General features: G+C 38.8%; 1 protein-coding gene across 4 annotated transcripts in view; it reads left to right on the plus strand.

The window, feature by feature from the left end:
• The window catches only part of LOC119816741 (CDK5 regulatory subunit-associated protein 2-like), a 96,040-nt gene extending 91,691 nt beyond the window's left edge, over window positions 1-4,349 (plus strand). For 3 of the 4 annotated variants that reach the window (XM_038333662.1, XM_038333664.1, XM_038333665.2), the window contains one exon: window positions 4,215-4,349. The gene's annotated coding sequence lies outside the window, so the exon portion shown is untranslated. The remainder of the gene's footprint in view (window positions 1-4,214) is intronic. The other variant, XM_038333663.1, reaches the window with a different exon arrangement.
• The last annotated feature ends 6,308 nt before the right edge of the window (window positions 4,350-10,657 follow it).

The raw sequence follows: 10,657 nt of genomic DNA on the forward strand, positions 1-10,657 counted from the left end.
CTTGAAACTTAGTACATTTGTCCCCTCTGCTTGTCCTTTTCCTCTGAGTGATCTCAACAGGTCTCAGATTTAGCTTAAATGACATCAATATATGAGCTGTTGTCAGATTTTCATCTCCCTTGGTCTCCATGTCCAAACAGCTGTGTGTCATTCTTCAGTTTTCGTTCCAGCCAGTGCTGTCTTTAAGACCCTTGTTTGTATATGTAGATAGTTCATTCTTAACTACGAATTCCAAACTATGAAAGTGCCACAATTAATTTACTCTTCTATTGACATATATTATCTTTTTAATAATTTGTACAAAGTTAGTCTGTTTTAGTGTGTAGCCAATTAGCCAATAATGGCATATTGTGACTAAAATCACACACACACCCAGCTTTTTTTTCTCATAGGACACATTGAATTCACAGATAAGTCTAGATCATAAATAAACCAGGAAGGGTTGGAAAGATGACTCCACAGTTAAAAGTACTTGTTTCTTGGAGAGGCCCCGGATTGGGTTCCCAGCACCTTCTCTGGGCAGCTGACAACCACCTGTGACTCCAAAGAGCTACAATTCCCTCTTGTGCACTCTAAGGGCGATTTCACACAAATGGTACACAGAAACGGGGATAGGCATCCACACACATACTCATGAACAACTAATCTTCTTTAAAGTTAGGTGTATTTAGTTTATTGTTTTGTGTGTATAAATTTGGGGCCTGCATGTATCAATGTCTATCTGGTGCCCGCAGATGTCAGAAGAGGATGGTCTCCACCCCTAAATCTTTCGTTTTTTAATATTTTTTTATTAAAAATTTCTGCTTCCTCCCCGCCTCCTCCCAGCCTCCCATTTCCCTCTCTCTCCCTCCACTCTCCTTCCCCTCCCTCTCCAGTCCGAAGAGCAGTAGGGATTCCCTGTCCTGTGGGAAGTCCATGGTCCTCCCCCCTCCATCCAGTTCTAGGAAGGTGAGCATCGAAACAGGCTAGGCCCCTCAAAAGCCACTACATGCCTTAGGCTCAAACCCAGTGCCATTGTCCTTGGCTTCTCAGCAGCCCTCATTGTCCACCATGTTCAGGGAGTCCCATTTTATGCCATGCTTTTTCAGTCCCAGTCCAGCTGGCCTTGGTGAGCTCCCATTAGATTAGCCCCACCATCTCAGTGGGTGGGTGTACCCCTCGCGGTCCTGACTTCTTGCTCATGTTCTCCCTCCTTCTGCTCCTCATTTGGACCTTGGGAGCTCAGTCCGGTGCTCCAATGTGGGTCTCTGTCTCTATCTCCATCCATCGCCAGATGAAGGTTCTAGGGTGATATGCAAGATATTCATCAGTATGGCTATAGGATCGGGCCATTTCAGGCTCCCTCTCCTCAGCTGCCCAAGGAATTAGCTGGGGATATCTCCCTGAACACCTGGAAACTCCTCTAGAGTCAAGTCTCTTGCCAACCCTAAAATGGCTCCCGTAATTAAGATATATAATTCCCTGCTCCTATAACCACCCTTGCTTTATCCCAACCATCCCATTCCCCAAGTTTTCCCCATCCTCCCCTTCACACTTTTCTCTCCCCATTTCTCCTTGGCCCCATCCCACCCCAACCCCAAGTTCCCAATTTTTGCCCAGAAATCTTGTCTCCTTCCAATATCCAGGAGGATAACTATATGTTTTTCTTTGGGTTCACCGTCTTACTTAGCTTCTCTAGGATCACGAATTATAGGTTCAATGTCCTTTATTTATGGCTAGAAACCAATTATGAGTGAGTACATATGATGTTCGTCTTTTTGGGTCTGGGTTGTCTCCCTCAGGATAGTGTTTTCTATTTCCATCCATTTGCGTGGAAAATTCAAGATGTCATTGTTTTTTACCGCTGAGTAGTACTCTAATCCATACATATTCCACATTTTCTTTATCCATTCTTCCATTGAGGGGCATCTAGGTTGTTTCCAGGTTCTGGCTATTACAAATAATGCTGCCCAAGAATGGTATTACTGGATCCTGGGATAGGTTGATTCCGAATTTCCTGAAAAACCGCCACACTGATTTCCAAAGTGGTTGCACAAGTTTGCATTCCCACCAGCAATGGATGAGTGTTCCCCTTACTCCACATCCTCTCCAGCAAAACCTATCATTGGTGTTTTTGATTTTAGCCATTCTGACAGGTGTAAGATGATATCTCAAAGTTGTTTTGATTTGCATTTCCCTGATCACCAAGGAGGTTGAGCATGACCTTAAGTGTCTTTTGGCCATTTGAAGTTCTTCTGTTGAGAATTCTGTTCAGTTCAGTGCCCCATTTTTTAATTGGGTTAATTAGCATTTTAAAGTCTAGTTTCTTGAGTTCTTTATATATTTTGGAGATCAGACCTTTGTCTGTTGCGGGGTTGGTGAAGATCTTTTCCCAGTCCGTAGGTTGCTTTTTTGTCTTAATGACAGTGTCCTTTGCTTTACAGAAGCTTCTCAGTTTTAGGAGGTCCCATTTATTCAATGTGGCCCTTATTGTCTGTGCTATGAGGGTTTTATGTAGGAAGTGGTCTTCTGTGCCCATGTGTTGTAGAGTACTTCCCACTTTCTCTTCTATCAGGTTCAGTGTGTTCAGATTGATATTGAGGTCTTTAATCCATTTGGACTTGAGTTTTGTGCATGGTGATAAATATGGATCTATTTTCTATTTCCTGCAGATTGTCATCCAGTTATGTCAACACCATTTTGAAGATGCTTTCTTTCTTCCATTGTATACTTTTAGCTCTTTTGTCAAAAATCAGGTGTTCATAGGTTTGTGGGTTAAAATCCGGGTCTTCTATTCGATTCCATTGGTCAACATCTCTGTTTTTGTGCCAATAACAAGCTGTTTTCATTACTGTAGCTCTGTAATAGAGTTTGAAGTCAGGGATAGTAATGCCTCCGGAAGTACTTTTATTGTATAGGACTGTTTTGGCTATCCTGGTTTTTTGTTTTTCCATATAAAGTTGATTACTGTTATCTCAAGGTCTGTGAGGAATTTTTGTTGGGTTTTTGATGGGGATTACATTCAACCTATAGATTGCTTTTGGTAGAACTGTCATTTTTACTATGTTGATCCTCCCAATCCAAGAGCAAGGGATATCTTTCCATTTTCTGGTATCCTCTTCAATTTCTTTCTTCAAAGACTTAAAGTTCTTGTCAAATGGATCTTTTACTTCCTTGGTTAGAGTTACCCCAGGATATTTTATGCTATTTGTGGCTATCGTGACAGGTGATGCTTCTCTGATTCCCCTCTCTGCTTCCTTATCTTTTGTGTATAGGAGGGCAACTGATTTTCTGGAGTTGATCTTGTATCCTGCCATGTTACTAAAGGTGTTTATCAGCTGTAGGAGTTCTTTGGTGGAGTTTTTGGGGTCGCTTATGTACACTATCATATCATCTGCAAATAACGAAAGTTTAAGTTCTTCCTTTCCAATTCGAATCCCCTTGATCCCCTTATGTTGTCTTACTGCTATTGCTAGAACTTCCAGCACTATATTAAAGAGATATGGAGAGAGTGGACAGCCTTGTCGTGTTCCTGAATTTAGTGGGATGGCTTTGAGTTTCTCTCCATTTAATTTGATGTTAACTGTCGGTTTGCTGTAAATAGCTTTTATTATATTTAGGTATGACTTTTGTATCCCTAATCTCTCCAAGACCTTTATCATAAAGGGGTGTTGAATTTTGTCAAATGCTTTTTCAGCATCTAATGAAATGATCATATGGTTTTTATTCTTTCAATTTATTTCTATGCTGGATTACATTGATAGATTTTCGTATGTTGAACCAGCCCTGCATCTCTGGTATGAAGCCAACTTGATCGTAATGGATAATTTTTTTAATGTGTTCTTGGATTTGGTTTGCCAGTATTTTATTGAGAATTGTTGTGTCGATGTTCATGAGTGAGATTGGCCTGTAATTCTCTTTCCTGGTTGAGTCTTTGTGTGGTTTTGGTATCAGGGTAACTGTAGCTTCATAAACCTCTTTCTTTCTTTCTTTCTTTCTTTCTTTCTTCCTTCCTTCCTTCCTTCCTTCCTTCCTTTCTTCCTTTCTTTCTGTCCTTTCTTTCTCCTTTTTCTTCCTTCCTACCTTCCTTTCTTTCTTTTTCTTTTTCTTTTTTATAACAGAGTAGAAAGCAAACACTACTCCTGTTATTTTTTGTTTGTAATTTTATAGTCTTCTTGTTGCAAGCAGAATTTCTGAAAGTTCCTTAACTCTGAACAATTATTTGATCCTTTTAGGTGCTTGTTTGAACTGCCAGGAAAATAGCACGGGGGATCACTGTGAAGAATACAAAGAAGGATTGTATCAGAGTCCTGATGCTACTAACGAATGCCGCCAGTGCCCTTGTTCAGAAGTGACTTCTACAGGCAATTGCACCATAGGTAAGGACTTTTTTTCTAGGTCTTCACTTCCTTTGGTGAAGTACAGTGCATTGATGAATTAGATTCTGGAGGATGTAAGAGAAAGTGAGATATAAAAATCACAGTTTTTTCCCTTTCTACAAATTTACAACCAAATAAAGGTGCGTGGTCGATCGGCAGTTATGATTCACCAGACTAGCTTTAATATATATATGATTCAGTTTTAATTAAGGAAAGAAAAGGGAACTTACAAGTCCAAGGTTCCAGGGAGGAGCACAGGAAAACAAAGAGCAGGTGGGCGGCAGGCCTGCAAGATTTTATAAGTTAAAATTAGCCTAAGGGGGACACGCCTTTAGCCGAAGGGGGACACGCCTTATAAAACAAAGTGATTGGCTAGGCTTCCCCTTCATCTCCCCCTTTTGTCTAAATAAGACAGAACCAAACCAAATGCAACTATATTCAATAGGAACAAATAATAAATATAAAATTACAAACAACAAATAATATTAAGCAAGAAACATATAACAAAAGTTTTACTAAACATTCTATTTCAAGAAGTCTAAATAATGTAGAGGGTAACTACAATTATCTAATCATCAACCCCATCAAAGATCTGAGAAGGGAAGTAATATTACTTAAGCAACCAGGAAGTACAAACGAGAAACTTCCAAAATGTGCAACAAATGACAGAGACAACTGACTACCTGGGCAATCACCCAAAGTTTCGTTTTGCAATGCTGAGGCAACCAACTTTGGCTAAGGCCTAACACAACTGACATAACATTTTTCAAAGGCAAGGAACTTTTTGTATAACTATCCTACCCTGTCTTGGCAAGATAAAACAATCCTGTTTTATCCACTTATGGATATTCTGTATCTGTGTCAGTAGTTGAGGTATGGGCTTTTCTTTGCCCAAAGGCCAGTTCTGCCAAGAAGAAGACAATCTCCCAGTGGAGTGTCTTTGGTCCTCAACGTTCTCTCAGGGATAGAGCAGTGTTGCCAGGAGTGATTGTGTCTCATAAGTACAAAACTCTAGGTTAGATTAAAGGCCATTTTCTACAGCTCTTTTAAGAGGTCGAAGATTATACTATCTATACTAAATATAATTTCTATGTATCTAAAAAACCTGAATATCCTAAATATAAATATGACAAATATATATGACTATTGATATATAATTCTTGATACCTATCTAACTTGGAGACTGAGAAGAATAAACAACTGTGCAATAAATGAGGATAATATCCCCAAACATAAACAATGTCATTACATAAATAATATCAGAGGTAGAAATGTACATTGCAATATGATAAATATCTCAATATAACAATTCTTTTAAACAGAGGTAGAAGCATACTCACATACAATGTTCAATATACAAGAATCAACACCAATGCAATTTTCTAAAAACAATAATTCACAAATATCAATCATCCCATCAAACCAGGTAATCCCCCCTTGTTTTTTCATAAACACCCCTGAGTCCATTTATTACCTCCCCCATCCCCTCAACCCTATACCAACTACTAAATGATGTCCCTAAACCTGAGGGTAAACTCTGTTGGGAGAGGGGGCGTCGTCCTCTAAGATTGCTTCCAGCTGACATGGGGGCGACGTTCTTCTCAGGGGGTCCCGTGAAAGCAAATGATGGTAAAATTCCCAGAATAATATTTGGTTGAGGAAATTGTAACTAGCCTCTGAGTATTTTGAGGAGGTCCAGCCAGAGTGTTGTCAAAATTGTGCACCATTTGAAACTGTCTTCTGTAGTTGGTACCAAAAACCAGGTCTAATTTTAGCGCTATTAAAAACATGACGTCATAGTAACCAGGTGAAATTGATGTTGTGGGACCCCATCTTCATCCTGGAAACTTCAAAGATTACTGAAGGAAAATTTGTTGTTTGTTACAGAAAAGGTAAACATTATCTACAAAGACATATACAGACATATATATTCGATGGAAGGTATAATAAAGACAGACACAGATATGAGGAAAGGCAAAGAAAGTTTATCAAGTATCATCATCATCATCATCATCATCATCATTATTATTATTATTATTATTATTATTATTGTTATTATTGTTACTATTATTATTCTGTCCCATTTCATGGCTCCTGACCTGAGACATAAACTCTGAGATATCTCTTATTAACAGGCTTGGAATTGAAGAGAGACTGAGCCATAGTCCAACTCCAAAACCAGCTCTACATACGTATAAATAAAAGCACAGTAATGTATATATATGTAAAAAATGTTTTATACTTACTAAACCTATTTGGGTTCTGTGTTGATCCATATTGGGTTGTAACTAGTGTCCATCCATCAGTATTTAAATATCCAGGGTCCCTTAAGTTCTTTGAAGATGAGTGGTTTCCTGTGGAGATAAGAAAAGAACCCTGCCCCCAACCTATATGTTTTTCTTACCATCAGTATGATCGTCATCCTTGTGAATGAATTATTTTTATTTTCCAAGGGGCTTCTCCACTTCAAACCGAACCTTTATTAATTTTGACGGTATCCACAATTTTTCCTCTCCTGTGGAGACAAGAGCAAAACCTCTTCCCCCACGCAGAACATCTCCTGGCTTCCATTGCAAGGTCAGCACATCCTTGAAATAAACTGGTTGATTTAATTCAGCAGACTTTTCCATTATCCAATGTCTTTCTGCAGCTGTTGTCCCCTTCTCATTAGCGTTGAGAAAATTCAAGGTTAATAAAGCACTATTTAACCTATTTCTAGGGGTATTTTCCACCCCTTTCTGTTTGTTTAACATATCCTTTATAGTTCTATTTGATCTTTCTATGACTGCTTGACCTGTAAGATTGTATGGTATACCTGTAACATGCTTAATATTGTAATAAGCAAAAAACGTTTCATTTTCCTAGAGACATAAGCTGGACCATTATCCGTCTTCATTTGTGTAGGTATACCCATGATGGTCATAACTTCTAATAAATGAGTGGTTACTGAATCAGCTTCTTCTGAGCTTAAAGCAGTTGCTCATTGAAAACCTGAATAAGTGTCAATGGTGTGGTGTACATATTTTAATTTGCCAAATTCTGCAAAGTGAAACACATCCATCTGCCAGATTTCATTCCTTTGAGTGCCCTTTGGATTAGCCCCTGCAGTCAATGGAGTTTGGTTATAAAAAGAGCAAATAGGGCATTTCTTTACAATCTCCTTAGCTTGTTGCCATATAATAGAAAACTCTTTCTTCAAGCCTTTGCTATTGACATGATGTTTTTTATGAAATTCAGAGGCCTGCAGCACACTACCAATCAACAATTGATCAATTTCTGCATTACCTTGTGCTAGAGGACCTGGCAGACCTGTATGGGATCGGATGTGTGTTTTATACATAGGGCAAAGCCTGTTCCTGATCATGTCTTGTCTGGATAAACAATGAGGTTAGTTCTGTATCATCAGGTATAAATTCAGCAGTTTCAATATGTAAGATAACTCTTTCTGCATATTGTGAGTCAGTAACTATATTAAGAGGTTCTTTAAAATCCCTTACCACCATAAGAATGGCATATAATTCTGCCTTCTGGACAGAATCATAAGGACTTTGTTCCACCTTACTCAAATCTTCTGATTTGTAACCTGCCTTCCCTGATTTATTAGCATCAGTATAAAATGTACGTGCTCCAGTTATAGGAGCATCACGGATGATTCGAGGAAGAATCCAAGAAGTTCTCTTTATAAAGTTAAGCCTCTTGCTTTTCGGATAGTTGTTATTGATTTCTCCCAAAAAATTAGCACAAGCTCTTTGCCATAATTCGTTATCTTCCCACAACTTTTTTAGTTCATCAGCAGTGAAAGGCACTATAATTTCTGCTGGGTCTATGCCTGCTAGTCTCAATTTGCCTTTTATAATTAATTCAGAGACTTTTTCCACATAAGTTTTTATTTTCTTACTTGGTTTATGTGGTAAAAAGATCCATACTAAGATAATATCATCTCTCTGCATTAAAATTCCTGTAGGAGAAATTTTTGAAGGCAGTATGACGAGAATACAACTGAGCTCTGGATTCACCCTGTCCCCATGTGTCTCTTGTAATTTCTCCTCAATCATTCTCAGCTCCTTTTCTGCTTCAGCTGTTAATTCTCTGGGACTGTTTAAGTTTTTTTCACCATCCAAGGTTTTATTTAAATGAATTATCATATCAGGTGTTATCCCAACAGCCGGTTGTAAGGTTGAAAGCTCCTAACAACCTTTGAAAGTCATTGAGAGTCCGTAACCGATCTCTCCTAATTTGTGCCTTTTGTGTCTTAATTTTTTGCAAACCTATTTTCTAACCTAGATAATTAACAGAATCTCCTCTCTGAATTTTTTCAGGAGCAATCTGCAGTCCCCATTTATGTAAAAGTAGTTTTACTTCTTCAAACAGTCTTTAAAGTATCCATGTTTGAATCAGATAACAGAATATCATCCATGTAATGATAAATTATAGACTTGGGAAATTGCTTGCGTATTATTTGCAATGGTTGATTTACAAAGTATTGGCACAGGGTGGGAGAGTTCAACATGCCCTGTGGGAGGACGGTCCACTGGTATCTCCTTGTAGGTTGAAAGTTATTATAAGTAGGCACTGTAAAGGCAAACTTTTCTGTCTTTTTCTTGTAAAGGTATAGGGAAGAAACAATCCTTTAAATCAATAACTATGAGAGGCCATCCTTTTGGTAATAAAGAGGGCAGAGGAATTCCAGATTGCAGAGAGCCCATAGGTTGAATAACTTTATTGATAGCCCTGAGATCTGTCACCATTCTCCATTTACCAGATTTTTTCTTAACAACAAATAGAGGAGAATTACAAGGGCTGGTAGATTCTTCTATATGTCAAGCATCTAATTGCTCTTGTACCAGCTGTTCTAAAGCCTGCAACTTTTCCTCAGCTAAAGGCCATTGCTTTGTCCATATTGGTTTCTCAGGCAACCATTTTAGAGGCAGTGCTGTTCTTATCTCTGAAGGGCCATCAATTGCTTTGCGTTCTTGTACAGCCTGAACAGCCGGTTTCCGCCTTCTGTAATATCTTTTAATATTTTTCCTCAGTAATATAGGCTCTAGATGCAGCAGGAATGTTAATTTGGGTATTCCATTGCTGCAATAGGTCACGGCCCCATAAATTCACTGCAATATTGGCTACATATGGCCTTAATTTTCCTATTTGTCCTTCTGCCCCTATGCATTCAACCCATCTCATGCTCTTCCTTACTTGAGATAGGGTTCCAATTCCCAGGAACTGAACATTTACATCCTGAAGAGGCCAATATGGATGCCAAGATTCTGGAGTAATGATACTTACATCCACACCTGTGTCCAGTAGGCCAGTAATAAAAACACCATTTACACACACTCTTAACTTTGGTCTTTGTTCATTTATAAAAGTCTGCCAAAATACACATAACTCATCTTTCAGGCCGTTTTTGCTTTTAACAGCAGGCATGGGGCTTTCTAATTTTCTTGACGAGGCATGTTCTCTGCAGTAACCGGAAATGACTGGACCACATTCGCCATGGGGGCCTGCGAGAGGCCCCCCATTGCATTTCCCAGTGGCAACAGGTTGCTTTGTCTATCTCTTGTTGACCTGCACTCATTCATTCAGTGTCTGCCTTTTTCACATCTCCTACATATACCTGAAGGCTGAGTCCTCCTACATCTGTTATTTCTAGAAGAGGCATCATCATCATTATTATTATTATTATTATTATTATTATTATTATTATTACTATTACTATTATTTCTGAAAATCCGTTGTCTGCAGTTCCTTTTAATATGTCCCATTTTGCCACAATTAAAACATTTGGTAACTTGATGCCTCCTTTTTACATTAGAAATTGCTTCTTCTACCCATGCTTCAGTGCCATAGTCAAATGATTCAACATTCATTGTATGCAAGACCCATTCGTCCAAGGGCGCTGATCTCATCTTTAAAGGCCCCAGGATCCTTTTGCACTCCACATTGGCATTCTCATAAGCCGAAGACTCAATTATTATACGTCTTGCTTCTGGGTCGGATATCCCTATTTGTACAGCTTTAGTTAGTCTTTGTAAAAAATCACTAAAGGGTTCTCTCTGATCCTGTTTAACTCTGATATATGATTCCAGTCTCAGTCCTGGATCTTGAACCCTGTCCCAAGCCTTTAAGGCTGCTGTAGTACATATGGATAAGGTGTGTTCATCATAATTAGCTTGTTCTAGAGGATCGGAGAAAAGTCCTTCACCTAGAATTTGATCTAGGGAAATCTCAATTCCCTTCGCTCTTTCCTGCTGTTCTAAAAGTCTAGCCTCTTGTCTGAACATGTGTTTCCAATTTAA

The sequence above is a fragment of the Arvicola amphibius genome, chromosome 6, assembly GCF_903992535.2.
Source record: "Arvicola amphibius chromosome 6, mArvAmp1.2, whole genome shotgun sequence".
NCBI lineage: Eukaryota > Metazoa > Chordata > Mammalia > Rodentia > Cricetidae > Arvicola > Arvicola amphibius.